The sequence below is a fragment of the Phyllobates terribilis genome, unplaced genomic scaffold (assembly GCF_046119375.1).
Source record: "Phyllobates terribilis strain yellow unplaced genomic scaffold, ASM4611937v1 Scaffold_1__5_contigs__length_1240528914, whole genome shotgun sequence".
In the NCBI taxonomy this organism is placed as follows: Eukaryota; Metazoa; Chordata; class Amphibia; order Anura; family Dendrobatidae; genus Phyllobates; species Phyllobates terribilis.
In genome coordinates, this window is record NW_027362761.1 from 363,449,614 (window position 1) to 363,464,300 (window position 14,687).

A 14,687-nucleotide genomic window follows, 5' to 3' on the forward strand; every position below is an offset into this window, starting at 1 on the left:
AATCAACCCGGACATATGGCAAGGTACTGTTCTTTAAACGGGCACAACCTGGGGTAGAGGGCCAACCCCCAGGAAAAAGATCACCAGGCCCATCGAACTGGCGCGACAGATATGTGGGAGGACGTCCAGTCTTGCCTGTGGTACTGGATGGCATTCCCATGAGTGCCCTACTGGACACCGGGTCACAGGTCACCACCATCCCGTACGTGCTCTTTAAGCAGTACTGGAATGACTCGGATATTACCCGCTACCCTGACGACGACTTGAGTATCATCGCCAGCAATGGCCAGCCCGTGCCACAGATCGGATTTAAAGAGGTGACCATCAAAATCGGTAGAGTCGAACTGGCAGCACAGGGACTGATCATTGTAGATATTGACAAACATGAGAGTCACCCAAAAATAACTCTAGGAACTAATGTAATTGAAAATTGTCTTGCAGAGGTGATTTTCCTTTTACAGCAGGTTGCCAAGAACGCCAGCTCCGGCGAGCAGCGGGTGCTCCAGAAAGAGATCCGGGCACTGATGCGACGGCAACAGGTGGAACTCTCCGGCGGTGAGATTGGTAGCGTAAGAATGTGTGACCCTTTTCCTATTGCCATGCCCCCAAAAAGTGAAATGATGATTTGGTGCCGGGCAGCTATTGGTCTGAGAGGTAGGGATTACCAGGCAATGGTAGAACCAGTTTACTCGGACAGTAGGCCCACCATTTTGACAGCACGGGGGGTGGTTGATGTACGCCATGGGAGGGTGCCCGTTCGCATAATAAATATCGGGGAGAGGGAAGTGTATCTGCACCGGTATGCCACGCTAGCTAAATTATATACCATTAACCAAAATTCTATACAATCTGTGGAACCCTTGCCTCCATCTCACCCGGAGGAAGGTAACGGCTCTAAGAAAAACATGGAGGACTGGTGTCAGCAACTACATCTGGGTACTGACTCCACTCCCGCACACCAGAAACAAGGAGTCTATCGGGTGGTTCAAGAGTACGAGAGAGTGTTCAGTAAACACCCGTTAGACTTCGGGCGAGTCAAGGGGGTAGAACACCACATCCCCACGGGAGACCATCCTCCTATAAAAGAGAGGTATCGACCCGTACCCCCTGCCCACTACCAACACGCCAAGGGGATGCTTAGAGACATGAAGGAGGCTGGGGTGATCAGGGATAGCTGTAGCCCCTGGGCAGCTCCACTAGTCTTAGTCAGAAAAAAAGACAACACCATGAGGATGTGTGTAGATTACCGGAAAATCAACCGTATCACACACAAGGATGCGTACCCCTTACCAAGGATAGAGGAGTCATTGGCTGCTTTAAGATCTGCTAACTTCTTCTCTACCTTGGATCTCACTAGCGGGTACTGGCAGGTTCCTGTAGCAGAGGCGGACCGGGAGAAGACCGCATTCACCACCCCGATGGGACTTAGCGAGTTCACCTGCATGCCGTTCGGACTCTGCAACGCACCAGGAACCTTCCAACGACTAATGGAGTGTTGTCTGGGCCACAGAAACTTCGAGACGGTCCTGTTGTACCTGGACGATGTCATCGTATATTCCAAGACGTATGAGGACCACCTGAAACACCTGGCGGAAGTGTTCGAAGCTCTGGCGAGTTACGGCTTAAAGGTGAAACCCTCCAAGTGTCACCTCCTGAAACCAAAGGTGCAGTACCTGGGACACGTGGTGAGCGCTGACGGAGTGGCTCCCGACCCTGATAAGATCACCGCAATTAAGGAATGGCCAAGCCCCTCCAGCGTAAAAGAAGTGCGGCAGTTCCTCGGGTTGGTACGCTACTACCGAAGGTTTATTCCCGGTTTCACCAAAAAGGCAGCACCTATGCAGGACCTCCTGATAGGCCAGTCCCGGAAGGCCAAGAACCAGAAGCCGCCCTTCAAATGGGAGGAGCTGGAAGAAGAGTCCTTCCGCCAGCTGAAGATGGCCGTCACGGGGGACGAAATCCTGGCGTACCCGGATTATAGCCAGCCCTTTATCCTCTACACCGACGCCAGTAACATCGGGCTAGGAGCCGTACTGTCCCAGATCCAGCAGGGGAAGGAACGAGTAATCGCCTACGCCAGCCGAAAACTGCGACCCACCGAAAGGAACCCCGAGAATTACAGCTCATTTAAGCTGGAGTTCCTGGCCGTAGTATGGGCAGTCACCGAGCGCTTTAAGCATTATCTCGCTTCTTCCCGGTTCACCGTGTACACGGATAACAACCCGTTGACACACCTGGACACGGCAAGACTCGGTGCCCTGGAGCAGAGGTGGATGGCCCGTCTGTCCAACTACGAGTTCACAATCAAATACCGGGCCGGACGCTCCAATACCAACGCGGATGCCCTGTCCAGGATGCCCAACCTGCCGGACGAAGGAGAAGATCCGGAGGGACTGGAAGAAGTTGAACTCCCTGCGTTCCACCGTCATGGGACTATCCAGTATTCCCACCGGGTAAGGAGTAAGCAGGCTGCTACATTGAACCCCTTACCTCACTACAACTGGGCGGAAACGCAAGACAGCGACCCTGCCGTCCGACTGGTGAAGGAGATGCTGACTCGCCCGGAGGCTTGCCTTGAACCAGACGCTCCGGAGGAAGCCAAACAACTATGGGCAGAGAAGAGTCGACTGTTCCTTTACAAGGGGAAGTTATGCCGCAGAATGGTTAACTCCCGGACGCATGAACTACTCTGGCAAGTAGTGGTGCCACGAAGAGACGCAGCCATGGTGATGGAGGCATACCACGACGGAGCTGGACACTTCGGGTGGAAGAAGCTGGAGTTCCTGCTGCGCGAGCGATTCCACTGGGTAGGCATGAGGGGAACCATTGAGAAGTGGTGCAGAGACTGTGGCCCGTGCAACCTGAGAAGGAAGGACCGTGCCAGTCAGAAGACTCCCCTGCAGTCCATCGTCACCCGGCAACCGTTGGAACTGGTAGCCTTGGATCATGTAAAACTGACCCCAAGCAGAAGTGGCTACGTCTACGCGTTAACCATCGTGGATCATTACTCCCGGTTCTTGGTTGTCGTCCCCGTCAAGGACTTAACGGCTCAAACAGCAGCTAGAGCCTTCCAGCAGCACTTTTGCCGTCCACACGGGTACCCGGACCAAGTGCTGACGGACCAGGGACCTGCCTTTGAAGCGGAGGTCTTCCAGGAATTCTGCAATCTGTATGGCTGCCGGAAGATAAGGACGACACCCTACCATCCGCAAACTAATGGACTTTGTGAGAAAATGAACCAGGTGGTAATGGATCTTTTAAAAACGTTGCCCCTGGAAGAACGCAGTCTGTGGCCTGAGAAGTTGCCCGATCTGGTGGACCTATACAACCACATCCCGGTAGGTTCCACCAACTGTACCCCGGCTTACCTAATGAGGGCAAGACCTGGTAAGTTACCTGTTGACCTGGAAATGGGAGTCCTGACACCCGAGGACACTTCACCAGAAACAGACTGGGACACGGAGAGGCAGCAGCAGTACCGGAAAGTACAGGAGAGCGTGGAGCGAAGTCTCTGTCAGGCTAGGGAAAGACAAGAGAAAACTTACAACCAGTATGCTCCCGCTGTTCCCCTGGTACCCGGAGAGCAGGTCTTGAAGAGGAAGAGACGGCTCCACAAGTTGGACGACCAGTGGGAAAAGGACCCGTACACCGTACTGCCCTCAAGCCACGAGAACCCGAAGGTTTGTACCATCAGTAAAGACGGAGGGGAAACCACAGCTATTGTATCCCGGGACCACCTGAAGAAGTGTCCCGAACAACTGAGGAACCCTGAAGAGGAACAAAAAGACCATCGACCCGTAGAGGAAAGGGAAGATATGGTTAGTACTGTGCTCGGGGACTTCCCTCGGTCTTGGACTCAAGTCAATGGTGCAGTTGTGGTACCCGTACTCACCTTCCTCCAACCAGCATCCCAAGCACCTACGGAGCAACAGGTAGAGCTGGAAGAACAGCCGGTCCAGGAGGCAGAAGACCCCACACCCGCAGACCAGGAGGATCAACCCTCTGCTTGCAGTGAGCCTGCCATATCCCTAGTGAGCCAAAGAGCCGGTAGACAGCTGCCCAGTTTACCCTTGACAGCTCCTATACCCTGTAGTTCAGGGCTAGGCAGTCAGCTCCGAAGGTCCACTAGGGCCACTAGAGGCCAGTTACCCGCACGGTGGAGGATTTGAAGTGTATAAATTGTTTTATTTATGTTTACCTGTGTATTGTTGCTTGTGTATAATTTTGTGTTTCTAGTTATTTGTAGGAGTCCTTGGTGGATTTACCGGGAATCCTTGTACATAGTTGGAGCGTAACCCAGGACGGACTAAAGACTGTTAAGGACTCGGGGTAGGACAAACCCCTACCTGGTTATGTCTCCCTGTTTTGGTGAAATGGACACCTTGCTTTTCTTCAAAGACTGCACCCGGTTACGGACATGCCGTAACCATCTTTATATGTTTTTCTTATTGTATTATTATTGTTTTTATCTTATTATGTTTTTCTAAAATATGTTTAGTCCCGGAGTACTAAATTTCACTAGGGGGGAATGTGACACCCCAGGGGTCTGGTTGCCACAGTGATAGAGATGTTATGTCTGAGAGCAGGTGGGAGGTCCTTTGGTCAGGGATCCTGTGCATGCCACACCTCCTGCCCAGTCTTGGGAGGGGAAGAACTTCCCCTATATAAACCCGGGGCTGAAGCAGGGTTAGGAGTCTAGGAGAGTAGAGACAAGAAACAGTCATAGGAAGAAACAGCAGGAGCTCAGTGGGAGCAATACTACTACGAGTCAGGGGCTGGCAGCTGCAGAGCTCGCCCTGACTGAGAAGCTTTCTTACCGGACCCGGCGTCCGAGGCTGTGGGGACTAACTCTTATCCAGCAGCAGAAGCCGACCGGCAGGGGATTTCAGGTCCTCAGGCCCAGAAACCCGAAGGCACGATCACACGCGTGGGACCAGCACCGCCATCGTGGAGCGGAAGCCATTAGAAGGCCCCGAGTCACCGGCCATACGGGTGAGCACCACACGGTACACTCAGGGACGTGGGCTACTTATATCCGCTTCTAGCAAGGTAGCCAGAAGAGTACAGTCAGTTTGGGAGGCCTACAACTCCGCCTGGCCAGGGGAGATCCCATCTGCTCAAGGACTGACCAGGCCCCGTTCGCTAGCAAGTACTCCGGGAGGGTCTATCGTTGTTACCAGTAAAGACCCTGAATTACACCGCACCGTCTCTGAGTGGTTCCTGCTACCCCCATCTTCCACGTCGGCTGCCCTGAGGCCATACCCCTCCCGTTGGGGGTTATACTATCACGCTGCACAATTCTACACCGGCCTCAGCGGTCTGCCCTGCAGCGGCAGCTCCATAGCTGCAAATCAACGGGTGGCGTAGTCGACACTCAAATAACATCTATCAAGACTGCCACACGCTGGGTTTGACTCCCTGGGCACGGACCGGGTCCCCGCCACTCAGAGACTACGAGCCTCATCTGATCCGGTTCCGGGTAAGCCCCCGTGCGCGAGACGCTGCGCGACACAGCAGGCCCAGGGGCGCGTCATGCAACAACTAAGGAAAAACTTGGAGAACGTGTCCTCAAACCAGCTGGGCCTGGAGTCTGAACGGCAGAAAATAAACCAGGTTGTGAGGAACTTACAACGAGAACTGGAGGAAAGCAACAATTGGAAGGAAAAGTTTCAGAAAAGTAAAGAGGAGGTTTTTCAGTTGGAGCTTGACAAAGCGGAGTTTGAAGATGAGCTGTGCGAGTTGAAAGATCGGTTCTCCCTGGCACACTTAGAGCTGATGCAGGTGAAGCAAAAGCTGGATGAGGGACTACACCAGAGGGATAGGGAGCTGTCTGCCTTAAAAGAGGCGCTGCAGGATGAAGTTTCTGGACGTGACCAAAACCTAGACCGACTGCGCAAACAGTTCTACCGGGAGCTGTGTGACTCCAAGAAGAAGTATGGTGAACTCATGAGGGAGCTGCAGCAATTCCAGGACCAAGTAAAGCCTCTAATGCAGGAGAAGGAGCGGCTGGTGGACTCTCTGTACCAGCGAGACCGGGAGCTATCCGCCCTGAAAGAGGCAATAAAAGATGAAGTGTCTGGTCACGACCGTGAGGCAGAAAAGAGGCATGAAAAGTTCAATAGGGAACTACAACAAATCAAGAGAGACTATGAGGATCTCCTCAAGGTTAAGGAAAAACTAGAGGATGATAAAACTGATGCAGTGCACATGCGCCAAGTGATTGAGACTACTCTACAGGACACCCGTGCTGAGAATGATGATCTCCGCAGAAAGATCCCAGGTCTGGAAGCTCAGGTGAAGGAGCTGCAGACATTCTATGGTGATCTCCAGAGGGCAGAGACGTGCCTTAAGGATAGACTCTGCAGGATGGAGGAGTCCATCGAAGAAGGGAGGTATGAAGCAAATGCCTCTTCGGATAATGCGAGCTTGGGTGATTCGGTGGATGTGAGAGCCGAGATCAAGGAACTCAAGGAGTCGCTACAAGCCCATTTGAAGCAAGAGAAGCTTGAGAGACTGGCTGTCGAGAGCTGAGTGGGCGCATTGGAGACAGAGAGCTCTGAGAAAATTCTGCTGATAAAGGAGCAGTTGAAGCCGGAAGAACTTCAGAGATGGGCTGCTGAGAGGCGAATAGCTGAGCTAGAGAAAGAAGTTGTCGAGCTCAAAGGTCGCCTGGCAAAGTACCAATCAGTGAACGAGGCCTCCTTGGAGAAGGGCAAACAAGTTGCGCTCAGTCCTTTGGGCCATGAGAGGGTGGACCTGAGGAGAGCTGAGAGAGTGTTGAAAGAAAATAAGTATGAAATGAGAGTGGTCAAGACGAGAATTCTTGAGTTCATAGCTGTGAGTCAGCTCAGGGGAAGCGTACAGGGTGAAGAAGCTGAAAGTCAGTTGTCCCTAAAACCTGAGCCAGATGATCAATTGGAGACCCCTGGTGAGACAGAAACGTCTCGGTACAAGTGCCTCATAGATGTACCCAAAGATTTGAGAGAAGAATGTACCAGAGAGTCAGTGCACGAAGAGTTTAAGAAGGCCGTGGGAGCCTGTAAGGTGTACTTGATCTCAGAAGTTAAACAGCTGGTGATCCTGTCCACAACCGAAGTCACAGTGAAGAGGGTGGCTATCCTAAGTGACATGCACTGGCGATGTATTCGCACGAAGCGGTTTGTCCGGTTGAAGACGGAACAAGCCATTAGACAACTGGAGCTTATGAGAAAAGCTCAAAGTCTGCGGGAAGAAGTCATCCGGGTGTCTCATGCTCTGGTAAGAAAGCTCATTGGGAGAAATGGCCAAGCCATGCAACGGATGGTAAAGAAGTCTGGTGTGATGAAAGTAAGCTCCGGCTGTCAGTGCCGGAGCATGGTTACAGCCGCCGCTCACTATGTACTGAGCTATGAATGAAGCTGCTGCTGCCACAACGCTATGACTAAAAGCCGGAGGCCGCCACGAGGAATACAGTTCATTTCCTCCAGGTAGCTGGACTGTCAGTGTGGCGGCCGGGGAGCTTTAGAATGCTATTATGCTGCAGATTAACACCATATCTGAAGGTTATTAACATATTTGACATGACAGATTCCCTTTACTGGGACTGTCCACTACTCGGACAACCCTTCTCCATTCCTATGTTTCTCCCATACTGAAATAATAGCACTTCTACTCCCCTCCGGTGCCAGCGTCGTTACAGCAATGTCGGCACTGGCTCTCCCGGGGTTCATGTGACATTGTTATGTCACGAGATCCCTGCTCAGTCAGTACTGGCTTCACTTTTCCCTTCTGGAGACAAATCAGACACCTAGAGGAAGCGAGAGCTGCAACTGTTATTATTTTACTGGGGGGAATATGTAGGCATTCAGAAGGGGCTTTCTGAATAGTGGGCACCCATTCAGGGCCAGACAGCAGCTACTATAGCCTTGATTCATCAAGACCATGGTTGTTCATGCAGTGCTTGATGAGGGGGTGTGTTGGAGTCAGATGTGCTGGATTCATTAAAAGGCACATGCCTCTTATTGAATCCTGGTGGTCTGACAAGTGCTGTGTGTGGACTGGAGTAAAATTTCTGGCATTACATACGCTGCAGCTCATCATGAATTAGGCGAGCTGCAGCTTCTTATCCCTGCTCCAACTCAGCTCTGCCCAATTTGGCAGAGCTGGATAAAACTGCGTATGACATTTACGTAGGTGCGTATTTTGGATCATTTTTGTGTTGGAAAATTGCACATCTACCAAGGGCAAAGTGTGATGGTAGCACCTTCTCTTTCAGTATAGAGTAGTACATCTGTGAATTCATGATACCATCAATGAAATGTAGCTCCCCGACACCAGCAGCACTTATGCAGCACCACATAAAGACACTGTCACCATCATGTCTCACTGTAGGCAGAATGCATTTTTCTTTGTACTGCTCACTTCAGTGATGCCATACAGTTACAAGAACATTTACTTTGATCTCATCACTCCAGAGTATAGCGTTCTCATAGTCTTCATACTTTTTAGCATGGGCCCTGGCAACTTGGAAGCGGGCTTTTAGGAGTGGCTTCCTTTGTGGATGACACCCATCCATGCCATTCCTCTGCAGTGTACGCTGTATTGTGTCATGGGAAACACCCACCCCAGTTTGGCTTTCTACTTCTCTATCTAACTACATTGACCTCAGTATCATTCATTCTCTATGGGACTGCTCTTTACTCATATTGTGCAGTTATGCATTTACTAGGGCTTAAGGCAGACCTGGGCAAAGTGCGGCCCACAGGCCACATCCAGTCATCTGGCTGTTCCAGTCAGGCCCATGGACCGAGATAGTCGAAGGGCTGAAACAGTGGCCGCACCATGCACTCTACCGCCCGCCGTCCATCCGCCGCCCACTGTCACCGCTCTCCGCATCCTCAGGATGCAGACGGTGGTGAATACATTTATGGAAGAGGGGCCGTTGGCCCCTTCTTCCACCGATCAGCATGTACTTCAGCAGACGCGATGACATCATTTCATCACATCAGTTGTGCTCTGCGGAGAGTCAGTGCACAGGAGACAGGAGCAGAGCGCCAGGGGAACGGAAGCGAGGTGAGCATGTGGTGTGTTTTTTTTATTTTTTTTTATGTGTATGGGATGTTTGTATGTACATTGGAGGCTATGTAGGGCTCACGCTGTATATAAGGAGGCTGTGTGGGGCTCACACTCTGTATATATGGAGTCTATATAGGGCTCAAGCTGTACATAGGAAGGCCAAATGGGGGGCTGACGCTGTATATAGGGAGGCTGTGTGGGGGCTGACGCTGTATATAGGGAGGCTGTCTATAGGGAGGCTGTGTGGGGGCTCATACGGCATATACGGGATGTCAGCATACTTAATTCTGCTCAATATTAAGAGGTACAATTAATATAAAATAATTATAATTAATATGTTTATATTAATATTGAGCAGAATGAATTTCGGCCTATTGGTTTGGCCCTCCACAACAGTCACTGTCTCTCATGTGGCCCCTCTGAAAAATTAATTGACCACCCCTGGCTTAAGGAAATTATTGTGCTTCTTACACATCAAATCTGTAGATGCGCTCACTAATTAGACTTAGGGCAACATTAAAATATGTGACAAGTTTATTTTACAGGTTGCTGGAGAAAGGCACAATGCCAGTCATTCAAGGGTTAATTCTTTGGAACACTGAGTGGGACTTTCTAACCAATGAAGCATCAGTAATAAACACCTGTGGTAACTACGGCAACTGTGCTGATGTCATAAACACATATAGCATAGATGTAAAAGAAGATTCCGGAACCACAGGCCATTCAGCCGTATGAGGCGCCGTACTTGATGTGTCTGGAGACCTGGAGCTTAATCACTCCACAATCTATAAGGGAGGAAGGGGATACCGCCTAGCCAGCCAGATCAGCCATACCGCCTAGCCAGCCAGATCAGCCATATTGCCTAGCCAGCCAGATCAGCCATATTGCCTAGCCAGCCAGATCAGCCATACCGCCTAGCCAGCCAGATCAAACTAACTCTAGCGATCAATCGAGTGACAGATGTTGCAGCCAGATCTCCCTCACGTCCGGTACTAGCCACCTTCACCTTTATGTATACAGCCTGGAGAGGTCGCATTAGGCTTCTCCATACGGCGCTCACACAAGGCACCTGCTTTGACTTTCTCCATTACTGTCTGTTTCTGAAGATGTAATGTGTTATCTGTGTGACTATGTGATGTCACTGCTATCATATCTATAGTTTATGTATATTATGTCTCACTGTAAATATGATACAATGTACAAATTCTGGTACAATTTGCTGTTACGTATTGGTATTTACCTTCTAAGCCCAAGGGAAGGGCAGTCTTTTAGCCATGGTTCTCTAGAGGTTTCCTCCACAGGGGGTTTTCCTCTCCTGAGTGCTGAAGGATGATTCTTCGTGAGTCGGAGGTTTGCCATTTTCAGTGTCTTTTTCATAGCAATTGGCTGATTCTAAATTTCAGACACTGAATGAAATAATAATAATCTGATTTGTAATAAAATTCTGTCGATTTAACATCCAATAAAAGTGTTTTGTGCATTTCTTTCACAATCTTGGGTTGGTGGGATTTTCTTGGGAGTCAGGATTCAGCATCTATGATCAAGCCATGAAGCCAAATATGGAGTCAGAGCATTTCTAACCCTGTGCTGGAAGATGGAGCAGAGATGACAAAGTGTTACTGCACAATTAGCACAAGTTCACACTTTTTCTTGCATTCACATAATGGGACCAGAACAGAACTGGCCATTAAACAGACTAAACCTAAGATAAAAACAAAATTAACACATATCCTGATGTAAGTAAATAAGTAAAATCAATAGTGCATATAAATAACATAGGGTGCTTAGTAAACACAGTGTTTGATTAAAAAAAAAAGTGTAAAAGCCATCCCACCATCGTCAAGGTGTACCCCTCCAACCCCCAATTCATTATCACACTGTTTAGTCTCTCTCCCACCCCCAATTCATTATTACACTGTTTAGTCTCTCTCCCACCCCCAATTTATTATCATACTGTTTAGTCTCTCTGTCACCCACCCTCAATTCATTATCACATTCTTTGCTCTTTCCCACCCCTCTTTCACTTGAAAAAACAAAAATGCAAAAAAGTACCCCTCCTGGTGATCCTGTTGCTCTGCATCCTTCCTCTCCTTGCCAGGCAATGTCAGCGTATACACGCAGAACTCCGCAGCCAGCGCGATCGGCTGCATCATAGCTGGCATTTAGTAAGTTCGCGTCTCTGTACTGCCAGCAGTGGAGCAACAGGAGAGTGCTCCCTGCTGGCAATAAGAGCTGTCATTGAAGGAGAATAAAAGCAGATAGAAAAAGTGAGTTAATTGCAAACTTACTTATTTTCATGTTGTCTAACTATACCAATTTAATAACATAAGAATACCCTTTTAATGCAAAAACAGCCTTTGAAATATCTAAGTGAGCTCTAAGTGACAAATTGGACTAGTAAAACAGGTAAGGAAACCATAAACCTTTTGTATCTTTTTATCTATTTTTTCAATTTAAATTCCCTACTCCATGACAAAAATTATGTAACCCTAAAAAGCTATGTTGCTGGGAAGGTACACACACAGAAAGGAAGAAACGGCAATAGCCAGCAGCATTGTTGCTGCCCGTACAGTTGTTAAATTGGACTAGTAAAACAATTTTGCAAAACGTTAATTTTATTTTATATACACTGCTCAAAAAAATAAAGGGAACACTTAAATAACAGAATATAACTCCAAGTAAATCAAACTTCTGTGAAATCAAACTGTCCACTTAGGAAGCAACACTGATTGACAATCAATTTCACATGCTGTTGTGCAAATGGAATAGACAATAGATGGAAATTATTGGCAATTATCAAGACACAATCAATAAAAGAGTGGTTCTGCAGGTGGGGACCACAGACCACATCTCAGTACCAATGCTTTCTGGCTGATATTTTGGTCACTTTTGAATGTTGGTTGTGCTTTCACACTCGTGGTAGCATAAGACGGACTCTACAACCCACAGAAGTTGCTCGGTAGTGCAGCTCATTCAGGATGGCACATCAATGCGAGCTGTGGCACGAAGGTTTGCTGTGTCTGTCAGCGTAGTGTCCAGAGGCTGGAGGCGCTACCAGGAGACAAGCCAGTACACCAGGAGACGTGGAGGGGGCCGTAGGAGAGCAACAACCCAGCAGCAGGACCGCTACTTCCGCCTGTGTGCAAGGAGGAACAAGAGGAGCACTGCCAGAGCCCTGCAAAATGACCTCCAGCAAGCCACAAATGTGCATGTGTCTGCATAAACGGTTAGAAACCGACTCCATGAGGGTGGTATGAGGGCCCGACGTCCACAGATGGGGATTGTGCTCACAGCTCAATACCGTGCAGGACGCTTGGCATTTGCCACAGAACACAAGTATTGGCAAAGTCGCCACTGGCGCCCTGTGCTCTTCACAGATGAAAGTAGGTTCACACTGAGCACATGTGACAGACGTGACAGAGTGTGGAGACGCCGTGGAGAGCGATCTTCTGCCTGCAACATCCTTCAGCATGACCGGTTTGGCAGTGGGTCAGTAATGGTGTGGGGTGGCATTTCTTTGGAGGGCCGCACAGCCCTCCATGTGCTCGCCAGAGGTAGCCTGACTGCCATTAGGTACCGAAATGAGATCCTCAGACCCCTTGTGAGACCATATGCTGGTGCGGTTGGCCCTGGGTTCCTCCTAATGCAGGACAATGCCAGACCTCATGTGGCCATCCTCAGGAGACCATCCGCAACCTCATCAGGAGCATGCCCAGGCATTGTAGGGAGGTCATACAGGCACATGGAGGCCACACACAATACTGAGCCTCATTTTGACTTGTTTTAAGGACATTACATCAAAGTTGGATCAGCCTGTAGTGTGTTTTTCCACTTTAATTTTGGGAGTGACTCCAAATCCAGTCCTCCATTGGTTAATAAATTTGATTTCCATTGATGATTTTTGCGTGATTTTGTTGTCAGCACATTCAACTTTGTACAGAACAAAGTATTCAATGAGAATATTTCATTCATTCAGATCTAGGATGTGTTATTTGAGTGTTCCCTTTATTTTTTTGAGCAGTGTATATGACACGCCCCCTGGGCCTGTGCTGTGCAGGGGGATACCCGGAGCCGGATCGCTGGGGGTTGTAGTCTCAATGTGGCGGTGACCCGGTCCGTGCCCAGGGCGGTCAAACCAGTGGCCGTCTTGATGTATAGCAAATGTCCGACTACGCCACCCGTGGATTGCGGTCAGTGGGGACCGCCGCCGCGCTGCAGACCGCTGAGGCTGATGTTGTTTGCGCAGCTGAGTATGGGATAACTCCCCACGGGAGAAGTATTGCCTCAGGGCAGCTAATGTGGATGATGATGGGAGTGATGGTGTGAGCGTCCCAGTGCTAATGGTGCTGGTGCGGCGAGGAACCACAGAGACGTGCGGTTGCAGTTTTCAATGCTTTACTCACAGTTGTTGTTCATGTCAATGCTGCAGGCGATGACTGCCCGAGCCGTGCTGCGTCCACCAGGTGAGGGACTCGGTCAACTCCCAGGTAATTCCAGAGTGTGGTTCAGAGCTCCCTTCTCTACCTTTCTCTGGCCGTCCCCACCAGTGACCCACCTTTGTCCAGCTTCCTCGGGCCTTCTGTTGGCGAAACCTCTCTCGGTTTCCCTGACCCTATCCGGTATGCCTTTCTGGTGGATGTAGTGAGGGGTCGCACCAAGATGTGGTAACAACCTCCAGTCTTTGGCTGAGGAATCTGTTGCCTCCACCAATTTGGGTTCCGGTACCCTGTTCTGTCAACCCTTCACCCTGTATCTCCTCTGGGCATATGGGGTTCCTTCGGTCCTCGTGTCTCTGGGCCTTTCTCTGTGTTCCTTGCTTCCTTTCTCCTCTGTTCCAGTTCCTTTCTTACTTTCCTTTCCGCTCCTTCTCCTCTCTCTTTCTGCTGTTTCTGGCCTCACTCCAGGCCTGCCTCTGGAGCTGGGCCCAGACTGAGCCACAGCTCCCTGTCAGCCCTCTCTGGCTGAACTCCTGTCTTCTTCTCCTCCTCTCTGAACTGAACACTGTTCTAAGATGGTGCCCACCTTATATACCTCCTTCTGACACCCGAGCCCAGGTGACTAGCAACCAATGGGCTCCTAACTATGCCCAGAGACCCACCCCTATCTGCTCCTACATCACTGGGTGTACTTTCCCCTCCCCACTCCAGTCAGGGACAGATGCTGTCGTGCCTGCACTTCTATCTTGTGGGAGCACCGTTGAGCTGTCCCTCGGAAATGGGGTGTGTGTGGTGCATGCAGCTACTGAGTCCTGGTCCACACTCCATCCTTACCCGGGAGTGGAATATCACACCTCTGGTTTGAGGTGCAATACCCCTGTAGCAACCGAGCCCTCGGGGTGCTACATTCCCCCCTGGTAAATCACAGCACGTCCTCGGGCTGGAAAAGAGCAAAACAATTTAAACATACAAATTTTTAGAATGCATTCGTATATAAGACAATAACTATAAACCCATCCCTTTATGGGAGGCACTTTTCTCTTTTAACGTTGCTGGTACTCTTTTTCTTTTCTTTAACATTCTTCTGTCACTAGCTATGGTCAAAACTACCGGAACTCTTTTAGCATATAAAACATCACACGAAACATTTGCATTATTATTCTAGCAGCATATAAAACTTTTCAATATAAAACTTTT

At 49.7% G+C, this 14,687-nt stretch overlaps 1 long non-coding RNA gene across 1 annotated transcript in view; it reads right to left on the reverse strand.

Annotated features, from left to right (window-relative positions):
* LOC141167301 (uncharacterized) overlaps positions 1-14,687 on the reverse strand; it is a 74,165-nt gene that overhangs the window by 43,851 nt on the left and 15,627 nt on the right. The window contains exon 3 of the long non-coding RNA XR_012251413.1: positions 10,295-10,641. This is a non-coding gene — a long non-coding RNA (uncharacterized lncRNA). The remainder of the gene's footprint in view (positions 1-10,294; positions 10,642-14,687) is intronic.